Raw genomic sequence first — 14,174 nt, 5'->3', positions numbered from 1 at the left:
TATCTGAGCTGTGTGTCAAAAGTTAAGGTTTCTGGCTGAATTGAACCCTACTGCCCATTCTGCCATGCACTTTGGTCTATCTCCTCAGGGAAAGCTCAGATTTGAAAAAATTGACTGTTTTTTGGGCTTTTCAGACTGTGCGGTACATGAATATATGTTTGTTTTCCATATCTGAGCTCTGTGTCAAAAGTTAAGTTTTCTGGCTGAATTGAGTCCTACTGCCTATTCTGAAATGCACTTTGGTCTATCTCCTCAGGGAACGCTCAGATTTGAGAATTGTGTGTTTTGGGGATTTTCAGACTGTTGGGTGCATGAATATACTTTTGTTTTGCATATCTGAGCTGTGTGTCAAAAGTTAAGTTTTCTGGCTGAATTGAGCCCTACTGCCCATTTTGAGATGCACTTTGGTCTATCTCCTCAGGGAAAGCTCAGATTTGAAACAATTGACTGTTTTTTGGGCTTCTCAGACTGTAGGGTACATGAATATAGGTTTGTTTTGCATATCTGAGCTGTGTGTCAAAAGTTAAATTTTCTGGTTGAATTGATCCCTACTGCCTATTCTGAGATACAGATCCTCAGGTAAAGTTCAGATTTGAGAATTGTGTGTTTTTGCTGTTTTCATACTTTTCGTAACATGAACATGTGTTTCTTTTGAAAATCTGAGCTTGGGTTAAAAGTTAAGTTTTCTGGCTGAATTGAGCCCTACTGCCCATTCTGAGATGCACTTTGTTCTATCTCCTCAGGGAAAGCTCAGATTTGAAACAATTGACTGTTTTTTGGGCTTTTCAGACTGTGCGGTACATGAATATATGTTTGTTTTCCATATCTGAACTCTGTGTCAAAAGTTAAGTTTTCTGGCTGAATTGAGTCCTACTGCCTATTCTGAAATGCACTTTGGTCTATCTCCTCAGGGAACGCTCAGATTTGAGAATTGTGTGTTTTGGGGATTTTCAGACTGTTGGGTGCATGAATATACTTTTGTTTTGCATATCTGAGCTGTGTGTCAAAAGTTAAGTTTTCTGGCTGAATTGAGCCCTACTGCCCATTTTGAGATGCACTTTGGTCTATCTCCTCAGGGAAAGCTCAGATTTGAAACAATTGACTGTTTTTTGGGCTTCTCAGACTGTAGGGTACATGAATATAGGTTTGTTTTGCATATCTGAGCTGTGTGTCAAAAGTTAAATTTTCTGGTTGAATTGATTCCTACTGCCTATTCTGAGATACAGATCCTCAGGTAAAGTTCAGATTTGAGAATTGTGTGTTTTTGCTGTTTTCATACTTTTCGTAACATGAACATGTGTTTCTTTTGAAAATCTGAGCTTGGGTTAAAAGTTAAGTTTTCTGGCTGAATTGAGCCCTACTGCCCATTCTGAGATGCACTTTGTTCTATCTCCTCAGGGAAAGCTCAGATTTGAAACAATTGACTGTTTTTTGGGCTTCTCAGACTGTGGGGTACATGAATATATGTTTGTTTTGCATATCTGAGCTCTGTCAAAAGTTAAGTTTTCTGGCTGAATTCAGTCCTACTGCCTGTTCTGAAATGCACTTTGGTCTATCTCCTCAGGGAACGCTCAGATTTGAGAATTGTGTGTTTTGGGGATTTTCAGACTGTTGGGTGCATGAATATACTTTTGTTTTGCATATCTGAGCTGTGTGTCAAAAGTTAAGGTTTCTGGCTGAATTGAACCCTACTGCCCATTCTGCGATGCACTTTGGTCTATCTCCTCAGGGAAAGCTCAGATTTGAAAAAATTGACTGTTTTTTGGGCTTTTCAGACTGTGCGGTACATGAATATATGTTTGTTTTCCATATCTGAGCTCTGTGTCAAAAGTTAAGTTTTCTGGCTGAATTGAGTCCTACTGCCTATTCTGAAATGCACTTTGGTCTATCTCCTCAGGGAACGCTCAGATTTGAGAATTGTGTGTTTTGGGGATTTTCAGACTGTTGGGTGCATGAATATACTTTTGTTTTGCATATCTGAGCTGTGTGTCAAAAGTTAAGTTTTCTGGCTGAATTGAGCCCTACTGCCCATTTTGAGATGCACTTTGGTCTATCTCCTCAGGGAAAGCTCAGATTTGAAACAATTGACTGTTTTTTGGGCTTCTCAGACTGTAGGGTACATGAATATAGGTTTGTTTTGCATATCTGAGCTGTGTGTCAAAAGTTAAATTTTCTGGTTGAATTGATCCCTACTGCCTATTCTGAGATACAGATCCTCAGGTAAAGTTCAGATTTGAGAATTGTGTGTTTTTGCTGTTTTCATACTTTTCGTAACATGAACATGTGTTTCTTTTGAAAATCTGAGCTTGGGTTAAAAGTTAAGTTTTCTGGCTGAATTGAGCCCTACTGCCCATTCTGAGATGCACTTTGTTCTATCTCCTCAGGGAAAGCTCAGATTTGAAACAATTGACTGTTTTTTGGGCTTCTCAGACTGTAGGGTACATGAATATACATTTGTTTTGCATACCTGAGCTGTGTGTCAAAAGTTAAGTTTTCTGGCTGAATTGAGGCCTACTGCCCATTCTGCGATGCACTTTGATCTATCTCCTCAGGGAAAGCTCAGATTTGAAAAAATTGACTGTTTTTTGGGCTTCTCAGACTGTGGGGTACAAGAATATTTGTTTGTTTTGCATATCTGAGCTGTGTGTCAAAAGTGAAGTTTGCTGGCTGAATTGAGCCCTACTGTCCATTCTGCGATGCGCTTTGGTCTATCTCCTCAGGGAAAGCTCAGATTTGAAAAAATTGACTGTTTTTTGGGCTTCTCAGACTGTAGGGTACATGAATATACGTTTGTTTTGCATACCTGAGCTGTGTGTCAAAAGTTAAGTTTTCTGGCTGAATTGAGGCCTACTGCCCATTCTGCGATGCACTTTGATCTATCTCCTCAGGGAAAGCTCAGATTTGAAAAAATTGACTGTTTTTTAGGCTTCTCAGACTGTAGGGTACATGAATATAGGTTTGTTTTGCATATCTGAGCTGTGTGTCAAAAGTTAAATTTTCTGGTTGAATTGAGTCCTACTGCCTATTCTGAGATACAGATCCTCAGGTAAAGTAGAGATTTGAGAATTGTGTGTTTTTGGTCTTTTCATACTTTGCATAACATGAACATGTCTTTCTTTTGCATATCTGAGCTGTGTGTCAAAAGTTAAGTTTTCTGGCTGAATTGAGCCCTACTGCCCATTCTGAGATGCACTTTGGTCTATCTCCTCAGGGAAAGCTCAGATTTGAAAAAATTGACTGTTTTTTGGGCTTCTCAGACTGTAGGGTACATGAATATACGTTTGTTTTGCATACCTGAGCTGTGTGTCAAAAGTTAAGTTTTCTGGCTGAATTGAGGCCTACTGCCCATTCTGCGATGCACTTTGATCTATCTCCTCAGGGAAAGCTCAGATTTGAAAAAATTGACTGTTTTTTGGGCTTCTCAGACTGTGGGGTATAAGAATATTTGTTTGTTTTGCATATCTGAGCTGTGTGTCAAAAGTTAAGTTTGCTGGCTGAATTGAGCCCTACTGCCCATTCTGCGATGCGCTTTGGTCTATCTCCTCAGGGAAAGCTCAGATTTGAAAAAATTGACTGTTTTTTGGGCTTTTCAGACTGTGGTACATGAATATATGTTTGTTTTCCATATCTGAGCTGTGTGTCAAAAGTTAAATTTTCTGGTTGAATTGATTCCTACTGCCTATTCTGAGATACAGATCCTCAGGTAAAGTTCAGATTTGAGAATTGTGTGTTTTTGCTGTTTTCATACTTTTCGTAACATGAACATGTGTTTCTTTTGAAAATCTGAGCTTGGGTTAAAAGTTAAGTTTTCTGGCTGAATTGAGCCCTACTGCCCATTCTGAGATGCAGTTTGTTCTATCTCCTCAGGGAAAGCTCAGATTTGAAACAATTGACTGTTTTTTGGGCTTCTCAGACTGTGGGGTACATGAATATATGTTTGTTTTGCATATCTGAGCTCTGTGTCAAAAGTTAAGTTTTCCGGCTGAATTGAGTCCTACTGCCCATTCTGCGATGCACTTTGGTCTATCTCCTCAGGGAACGCTCAGATTTGAGAATTGTGTGTTTTTGGTGTTTTCAGACTGTGGGGTACATGAATATAAATTTCCTTTGCATATATGAGCTGTGTGTCAAAAATAATGTTTTCTAGCTGAATTGAGGCCTACTGCCCATTTTGAGATGCACTTTGGTCTATCTCCTCAGGGAAAGCTCAGATTTGAAACAATTGACTGTTTTTTGGGCTTCTCAGACTGTGGGGTACATGAATATATGTTTGTTTTGCATATCTGAGCTGTGTGTCAAAAGTTAAATTTTCTGGTTGAATTGATTCCTACTGCCTATTCTGAGATACAGATCCTCAGGTAAAGTTCAGATTTGAGAATTGTGTGTTTTTGCTGTTTTCATACTTTTCGTAACATGAACATGTGTTTCTTTTGAAAATCTGAGCTTGGGTTAAAAGTTAAGTTTTCTGGTTGAATTGAGCCCTACTGCCCATTCTGAGATGCACTTTGTTCTATCTCTTCAGGGAAAGCTCAGATTTGAAACAATTGACTGTTTTTTGGGCTTCTCAGACTGTGGGGTACATGAATATAGGTTTGTTTTGCATATCTGAGCTCTGTGTCAAAAGTTAAGTTTTCTGGCTGAATTCAGTCCTACTGCCTGTTCTGAAATGCACTTTGGTCTATCTCCTCAGGGAACGCTCAGATTTGAGAATTGTGTGTTTTGGGGATTTTCAGACTGTTGGGTGCATAGATATACTTTTGTTTTGCATAACTGAGCTGTGTGTCAAAAGTTAAGTTTTCTGGCTGAATTGAGCCCTACTGCCCATTCTGCGATGCACTTTGGTCTATCTCCTCAGGGAAAGCTCAGATTTGAAAAAATTGACTGTTTTTTGGGCTTTTCAGACTGTGCGGTACATGAATATATGTTTGTTTTCCATATCTGAGCTCTGTGTCAAAAGTTAAGTTTTCTGGCTGAATTGAGTCCTACTGCCTATTCTGAAATGCACTTTGGTCTATCTCCTCAGGGAACGCTCAGATTTGAGAATTGTGTGTTTTGGGGATTTTCAGACTGTTGGGTGCATGAATATACTTTTGTTTTGCATATATGAGCTGTGTGTCAAAAGTTAAGTTTTCTGGCTGAATTGAGTCCTACTGCCCATTCTGCGATGCACTTTGGTCTATCTCCTCAGGGAACGCTCAGATTTGAGAATTGTGTGTTTTTGGTGTTTTCAGACTGTGGGGTACATGAATATAAATTTCCTTTGCATATATGAGCTGTGTGTCAAAAATAATGTTTTCTAGCTGAATTGAGGCCTACTGCCCATTTTGAGATGCACTTTGGTCTATCTCCTCAGGGAAAGCTCAGATTTGAAACAATTGACTGTTTTTTGGGCTTCTCAGACTGTGGGGTACATGAATATATGTTTGTTTTGCATATCTGAGCTGTGTGTCAAAAGTTAAATTTTCTGGTTGAATTGATTCCTACTGCCTATTCTGAGATACAGATCCTCAGGTAAAGTTCAGATTTGAGAATTGTGTGTTTTTGCTGTTTTCATACTTTTCGTAACATGAACATGTGTTTCTTTTGAAAATCTGAGATTGGGTTAAAAGTTAAGTTTTCTGGTTGAATTGAGCCCTACTGCCCATTCTGAGATGCACTTTGTTCTATCTCCTCAGGGAAAGCTCAGATTTGAAACAATTGACTGTTTTTTGGGCTTCTCAGACTGTGGGGTACATGAATATAGGTTTGTTTTGCATATCTGAGCTCTGTGTCAAAAGTTAAGTTTTCTGGCTGAATTCAGTCCTACTGCCTGTTCTGAAATGCACTTTGATCTATCTCCTCAGGGAACGCTCAGATTTGAGAATTGTGTGTTTTGGGGATTTTCAGACTGTTGGGTGCATAAATATACTTTTGTTTTGCATATCTGAGCTGTGTGTCAAAAGTTAAGTTTTCTGGCTGAATTGAGCCCTACTGCCCATTCTGCGATGCACTTTGGTCTATCTCCTCAGGGAAAGCTCAGATTTGAAAAAATTGACGGTTTTTGGGGTTTTCAGACTGTGCGGTACATGAATATATGTTTGTTTTCCATATCTGAGCTCTGTGTCAAAAGTTAAGTTTTCTGGCTGAATTGAGTCCTACTGCCTATTCTGAAATGCACTTTGGTCTATCTCCTCAGGGAACGCTCAGATTTGAGAATTGTGTGTTTTGGGGATTTTCAGACTGTTGGGTGCATGAATATACTTTTGTTTTGCATATCTGAGCTGTGTGTCAAAAGTTAAGTTTTCTGGCTGAATTGAGCTCTACTGCCCATTTTGAGATGCACTTTGGTCTATCTCCTCAGGGAAAGCTCAGATTTGAAACAATTGACTGTTTTTTGGGCTTCTCAGACTGTAGGGTACATGAATATAGGTTTGTTTTGCATATCTGAGCTGTGTGTCAAAAGTTAAATTTTCTGGTTGAATTGATTCCTACTGCCTATTCTGAGATACAGATCCTCAGGTAAAGTTCAGATTTGAGAATTGTGTGTTTTTGCTGTTTTCATACTTTTCGTAACATGAACATGTGTTTCTTTTGAAAATCTGAGCTTGGGTTAAAAGTTAAGTTTTCTGGCTGAATTGAGCCCTACTGCCCATTCTGAGATGCACTTTGTTCTATCTCCTCAGGGAAAGCTCAGATTTGAAACAATTGACTGTTTTTTGGGCTTCTCAGACTGTGGGGTACATGAATATATGTTTGTTTTGCATATCTGAGCTCTGTCAAAAGTTAAGTTTTCTGGCTGAATTCAGTCCTACTGCCTGTTCTGAAATGCACTTTGGTCTATCTCCTCAGGGAACGCTCAGATTTGAGAATTGTGTGTTTTGGGGATTTTCAGACTGTTGGGTGCATGAATATACTTTTGTTTTGCATATCTGAGCTGTGTGTCAAAAGTTAAGTTTTCTGGCTGAATTGAGCCCTACTGCCCATTTTGAGATGCACTTTGGTCTATCTCCTCAGGGAAAGCTCAGATTTGAAACAATTGACTGTTTTTTGGGCTTCTCAGACTGTAGGGTACATGAATATAGGTTTGTTTTGCATATCTGAGCTGTGTGTCAAACTTAAATTTTCTGGTTGAATTGATTCCTACTGCCTATTCTGAGATACAGATCCTCAGGTAAAGTTCAGATTTGAGAATTGTGTGTTTTTGCTGTTTTCATACTTTTCGTAACATGAACATGTGTTTCTTTTGAAAATCTGAGCTTGGGTTAAAAGTTAAGTTTTCTGGCTGAATTGAGCCCTACTGCCCATTCTGAGATGCACTTTGTTCTATCTCCTCAGGGAAAGCTCAGATTTGAAACAATTGACTGTTTTTTGGGCTTCTCAGACTGTGGGGTACATGAATATATGTTTGTTTTGCATATCTGAGCTCTGTCAAAAGTTAAGTTTTCTGGCTGAATTCAGTCCTACTGCCTGTTCTGAAATGCACTTTGGTCTATCTCCTCAGGGAACGCTCAGATTTGAGAATTGTGTGTTTTGGGGATTTTCAGACTGTTGGGTGCATGAATATACTTTTGTTTTGCATATCTGAGCTGTGTGTCAAAAGTTAAGTTTTCTGGCTGAATTGAGCCCTACTGCCCATTCTGCGATGCACTTTGGTCTATCTCCTCAGGGAAAGCTCAGATTTGAAAAAATTGACTGTTTTTTGGGCTTTTCAGACTGTGCGGTACATGAATATATGTTTGTTTTCCATATCTGAGCTCTGTGTCAAAAGTTAAGTTTTCTGGCTGAATTGAGTCCTACTGCCTATTCTGAAATGCACTTTGGTCTATCTCCTCAGGGAACGCTCAGATTTGAGAATTGTGTGTTTTGGGGATTTTCAGACTGTTGGGTGCATGAATATACTTTTGTTTTGCATATCTGAGCTGTGTGTCAAAAGTTAAGTTTTCTGGCTGAATTGAGCCCTACTGCCCATTTTGAGATGCACTTTGGTCTATCTCCTCAGGGAAAGCTCAGATTTGAAACAATTGACTGTTTTTTGGGCTTCTCAGACTGTAGGGTACATGAATATAGGTTTGTTTTGCATATCTGAGCTGTGTGTCAAAAGTTAAATTTTCTGGTTGAATTGAGTCCTACTGCCTATTCTGAGATACAGATCCTCAGGTAAAGTTCAGATTTGAGAATTGTGTGTTTTTGCTGTTTTCATACTTTTCGTAACATGAACATGTGTTTCTTTTGAAAATCTGAGCTTGGGTTAAAAGTTAAGTTTTCTGGCTGAATTGAGCCCTACTGCCCATTCTGAGATGCACTTTGTTCTATCTCCTCAGGGAAAGCTCAGATTTGAGAATTGTGTGTTTTTGGTGTTTTCAGACTGTGGGGTACATGAATATAAATTTCCTTTGCATATATGAGCTGTGTGTCAAAAATAATGTTTTCTAGCTGAATTGAGGCCTACTGCCCATTTTGAGATGCACTTTGGTCTATCTCCTCAGGGAAAGCTCAGATTTGAAACAATTGACTGTTTTTTGGGCTTCTCAGACTGTAGGGTACATGAATATAGGTTTGTTTTGCATATCTGAGCTGTGTGTCAAAAGTTAAATTTTCTGGTTGAATTGAGTCCTACTGCCTATTCTGAGATACAGATCCTCAGGTAAAGTTCAGATTTGAGAATTGTGTGTTTTTGCTGTTTTCATACTTTTCGTAACATGAACATGTGTTTCTTTTGAAAATCTGAGCTTGGGTTAAAAGTTAAGTTTTCTGGCTGAATTGAGCCCTACTGCCCATTCTGAGATGCACTTTGTTCTATCTCCTCAGGGAAAGCTCAGATTTGAGAATTGTGTGTTTTTGGTGTTTTCAGACTGTGGGGTACATGAATATAAATTTCCTTTGCATATATGAGCTGTGTGTCAAAAATAATGTTTTCTAGCTGAATTGAGGCCTACTGCCCATTTTGAGATGCACTTTGGTCTATCTCCTCAGGGAAAGCTCAGATTTGAAACAATTGAATGTTTTTTGGGCTTCTCAGAGTGTGGGGTACATGAATATATGTTTGTTTTGCATATCTGAGCTGTGTGTCAAAAGTTAAATTTTCTGGTTGAATTGATTCCTACTGCCTATTCTGAGATACAGATCCTCAGGTAAAGTTCAGATTTGAGAATTGTGTGTTTTTGCTGTTTTCATACTTTTCGTAACATGAACATGTGTTTCTTTTGAAAATCTGAGCTTGGGTTAAAAGTTAAGTTTTCTGGCTGAATTGAGCCCTACTGCCCATTCTGAGATGCACTTTGTTCTATCTCCTCAGGGAAAGCTCAGATTTGAAACAATTGACTGTTTTTTGGGCTTCTCAGACTGTGGGGTACATGAATATATGTTTGTTTTGCATATCTGAGCTCTGACAAAAGTTAAGTTTTCTGGCTGAATTCAGTCCTACTGCCTGTTCTGAAATGCACTTTGGTCTATCTCCTCAGGGAACGCTCAGATTTGAGAATTGTGTGTTTTGGGGATTTTCAGACTGTTGGGTGCATGAATATACTTTTGTTTTGCATATCTGAGCTGTGTGTCAAAAGTTAAGTTTTCTGGCTGAATTGAGCCCTACTGCCCATTTTGAGATGCACTTTGGTCTATCTCCTCAGGGAAAGCTCAGATTTGAAACAATTGACTGTTTTTTGGGCTTCTCAGACTGTAGGGTACATGAATATAGGTTTGTTTTGCATATCTGAGCTGTGTGTCAAACTTAAATTTTCTGGTTGAATTGATTCCTACTGCCTATTCTGAGATACAGATCCTCAGGTAAAGTTCAGATTTGAGAATTGTGTGTTTTTGCTGTTTTCATACTTTTCGTAACATGAACATGTGTTTCTTTTGAAAATCTGAGCTTGGGTTAAAAGTTAAGTTTTCTGGCTGAATTGAGCCCTACTGCCCATTCTGAGATGCACTTTGTTCTATCTCCTCAGGGAAAGCTCAGATTTGAAACAATTGACTGTTTTTTGGGCTTCTCAGACTGTGGGGTACATGAATATATGTTTGTTTTGCATATCTGAGCTCTGTCAAAAGTTAAGTTTTCTGGCTGAATTCAGTCCTACTGCCTGTTCTGAAATGCACTTTGGTCTATCTCCTCAGGGAACGCTCAGATTTGAGAATTGTGTGTTTTGGGGATTTTCAGACTGTTGGGTGCATGAATATACTTTTGTTTTGCATATCTGAGCTGTGTGTCAAAAGTTAAGTTTTCTGGCTGAATTGAGCCCTACTGCCCATTCTGCGATGCACTTTGGTCTATCTCCTCAGGGAAAGCTCAGATTTGAAAAAATTGACTGTTTTTTGGGCTTTTCAGACTGTGCGGTACATGAATATATGTTTGTTTTCCATATCTGAGCTCTGTGTCAAAAGTTAAGTTTTCTGGCTGAATTGAGTCCTACTGCCTATTCTGAAATGCACTTTGGTCTATCTCCTCAGGGAACGCTCAGATTTGAGAATTGTGTGTTTTGGGGATTTTCAGACTGTTGGGTGCATGAATATACTTTTGTTTTGCATATCTGAGCTGTGTGTCAAAAGTTAAGTTTTCTGGCTGAATTGAGCCCTACTGCCCATTTTGAGATGCACTTTGGTCTATCTCCTCAGGGAAAGCTCAGATTTGAAACAATTGACTGTTTTTTGGGCTTCTCAGACTGTAGGGTACATGAATATAGGTTTGTTTTGCATATCTGAGCTGTGTGTCAAATCATAAATTTTCTGGTTGAATTGATTCCTACTGCCTATTCTGAGATACAGATCCTCAGGTAAAGTTCAGATTTGAGAATTGTGTGTTTTTGCTGTTTTCATACTTTTCGTAACATGAACATGTGTTTCTTTTGAAAATCTGAGCTTGGGTTAAAAGTTAAGTTTTCTGGCTGAATTGAGCCCTACTGCCCATTCTGAGATGCACTTTGTTCTATCTCCTCAGGGAAAGCTCAGATTTGAAACAATTGACTGTTTTTTGGGCTTCTCAGACTGTGGGGTACATGAATATATGTTTGTTTTGCATATCTGAGCTCTGTCAAAAGTTAAGTTTTCTGGCTGAATTCAGTCCTACTGCCTGTTCTGAAATGCACTTTGGTCTATCTCCTCAGGGAACGCTCAGATTTGAGAATTGTGTGTTTTGGGGATTTTCAGACTGTTGGGTGCATGAATATACTTTTGTTTTGCATATCTGAGCTGTGTGTCAAAAGTTAAGTTTTCTGGCTGAATTGAGCCCTACTGCCCATTCTGCGATGCACTTTGGTCTATCTCCTCAGGGAAAGCTCAGATTTGAAAAAATTGACTGTTTTTTGGGCTTTTCAGACTGTGCGGTACATGAATATATGTTTGTTTTCCATATCTGAGCTCTGTGTCAAAAGTTAAGTTTTCTGGCTGAATTGAGTCCTACTGCCTATTCTGAAATGCACTTTGGTCTATCTCCTCAGGGAACGCTCAGATTTGAGAATTGTGTGTTTTGGGGATTTTCAGACTGTTGGGTGCATGAATATACTTTTGTTTTGCATATCTGAGCTGTGTGTCAAAAGTTAAGTTTTCTGGCTGAATTGAGCCCTACTGCCCATTTTGAGATGCACTTTGGTCTATCTCCTCAGGGAAAGCTCAGATTTGAAACAATTGACTGTTTTTTGGGCTTCTCAGACTGTAGGGTACATGAATATAGGTTTGTTTTGCATATCTGAGCTGTGTGTCAAAAGTTAAATTTTCTGGTTGAATTGAGTCCTACTGCCTATTCTGAGATACAGATCCTCAGGTAAAGTTCAGATTTGAGAATTGTGTGTTTTTGCTGTTTTCATACTTTTCGTAACATGAACATGTGTTTCTTTTGAAAATCTGAGCTTGGGTTAAAAGTTAAGTTTTCTGGCTGAATTGAGCCCTACTGCCCATTCTGAGATGCACTTTGTTCTATCTCCTCAGGGAAAGCTCAGATTTGAGAATTGTGTGTTTTTGGTGTTTTCAGACTGTGGGGTACATGAATATAAATTTCCTTTGCATATATGAGCTGTGTGTCAAAAATAATGTTTTCTAGCTGAATTGAGGCCTACTGCCCATTTTGAGATGCACTTTGGTCTATCTCCTCAGGGAAAGCTCAGATTTGAAACAATTGACTGTTTTTTGGGCTTCTCAGACTGTAGGGTACATGAATATAGGTTTGTTTTGCATATCTGAGCTGTGTGTCAAAAGTTAAATTTTCTGGTTGAATTGAGTCCTACTGCCTATTCTGAGATACAGATCCTCAGGTAAAGTTCAGATTTGAGAATTGTGTGTTTTTGCTGTTTTCATACTTTTCGTAACATGAACATGTGTTTCTTTTGAAAATCTGAGCTTGGGTTAAAAGTTAAGTTTTCTGGCTGAATTGAGCCCTACTGCCCATTCTGAGATGCAGTTTGTTCTATCTCCTCAGGGAAAGCTCAGATTTGAGAATTGTGTGTTTTTGGTGTTTTCAGACTGTGGGGTACATGAATATAAATTTCCTTTGCATATATGAGCTGTGTGTCAAAAATAATGTTTTCTAGCTGAATTGAGGCCTACTGCCCATTTTGAGATGCACTTTGGTCTATCTCCTCAGGGAAAGCTCAGATTTGAAACAATTGAATGTTTTTTGGGCTTCTCAGAGTGTGGGGTACATGAATATATGTTTGTTTTGCATATCTGAGCTGTGTGTCAAAAGTTAAATTTTCTGGTTGAATTGATTCCTACTGCCTATTCTGAGATACAGATCCTCAGGTAAAGTTCAGATTTGAGAATTGTGTGTTTTTGCTGTTTTCATACTTTTCGTAACATGAACATGTGTTTCTTTTGAAAATCTGAGCTTGGGTTAAAAGTTAAGTTTTCTGGCTGAATTGAGCCCTACTGCCCATTCTGAGATGCACTTTGTTCTATCTCCTCAGGGAAAGCTCAGATTTGAAACAATTGACTGTTTTTTGGGCTTCTCAGACTGTGGGGTACATGAATATATGTTTGTTTTGCATATCTGAGCTCTGTCAAAAGTTAAGTTTTCTGGCTGAATTCAGTCCTACTGCCTGTTCTGAAATGCACTTTGGTCTATCTCCTCAGGGAACGCTCAGATTTGAGAATTGTGTGTTTTGGGGATTTTCAGACTGTTGGGTGCATGAATATACTTTTGTTTTGCATATCTGAGCTGTGTGTCAAAAGTTAAGTTTTCTGGCTGAATTGAGCCCTACTGCCCATTCTGCGATGCACTTTGGTCTATCTCCTCAGGGAAAGCTCAGATTTGAAACAATTGACTGTTTTTTGGGCTTTTCAGACTGTGCGGTACATGAATATATGTTTGTTTTCCATATCTGAGCTCTGTGTCAAAAGTTAAGTTTTCTGGCTGAATTGAGTCCTACTGCCTATTCTGAAATGCACTTTGGTCTATCTCCTCAGGGAACGCTCAGATTTGAGAATTGTGTGTTTTGGGGATTTTCAGACTGTTGGGTGCATGAATATACTTTTGTTTTGCATATCTGAGCTGTGTGTCAAAAGTTAAGTTTTCTGGCTGAATTGAGTCCTACTGCTCATTCTGAGATGCACTTTGGTCTATCTCCTCAGGGAAAGCTCAGATTTCAAAAAATTGACTGTTTTTTGGGCTTCTCAGACTGTAGGGTACATGAATATACGTTTGTTTTGCATACCTGAGCTCTGTGTCAAAAGTTAAGTTTTCTGGTTGAATTGAGTCCTACTGCCTATTCTGAGATACAGATCCTCAGGTAAAGTAGAGATTTGAGAATTGTGTGTTTTTGGTCTTTTCATACTTTGCATAACATGAACATGTCTTTCTTTTGCATATCTGAGCTGTGTGTCAAAAGTTAAGTTTTCTGGCTGAATTGAGTCCTACTGCCCATTCTGAGATGCACTTTGTTCTATCTCCTCAGGGAAAGCTCAGATTTTAAAAAATTGACTGTTTTTTGGGATTTTCAGACTGTGGGGTACATGAATATATGTTTGTTTTGCATATCTGAGCTCGGTGTCAAAAGTTAAGTTTTCTGGCTGAATTGAGTCCTACTGCCTATTCTGAGATGAACTTTGGTCTATCTCCTCAGGGAATGCTCAGATTTGAGAATTGTGTGTTTTTGGTGTTTTCAGACTGTGGGGTACATGAATATAAATTTCCTTTGCATATCTGAGCTGTGTGTCAAAAGTTAAATTTTCTGGCTGAATTGAGTCCTACTGCCTATTCGCAGATACAG

This window comes from Pantherophis guttatus, chromosome 18 (genome assembly GCF_059756535.1).
Source record: "Pantherophis guttatus breed Tessera chromosome 18, ASM5975653v1, whole genome shotgun sequence".
Classification (NCBI taxonomy): Eukaryota; Metazoa; Chordata; class Lepidosauria; order Squamata; family Colubridae; genus Pantherophis; species Pantherophis guttatus.
This window is presented reverse-complemented; position numbering follows the sequence as displayed.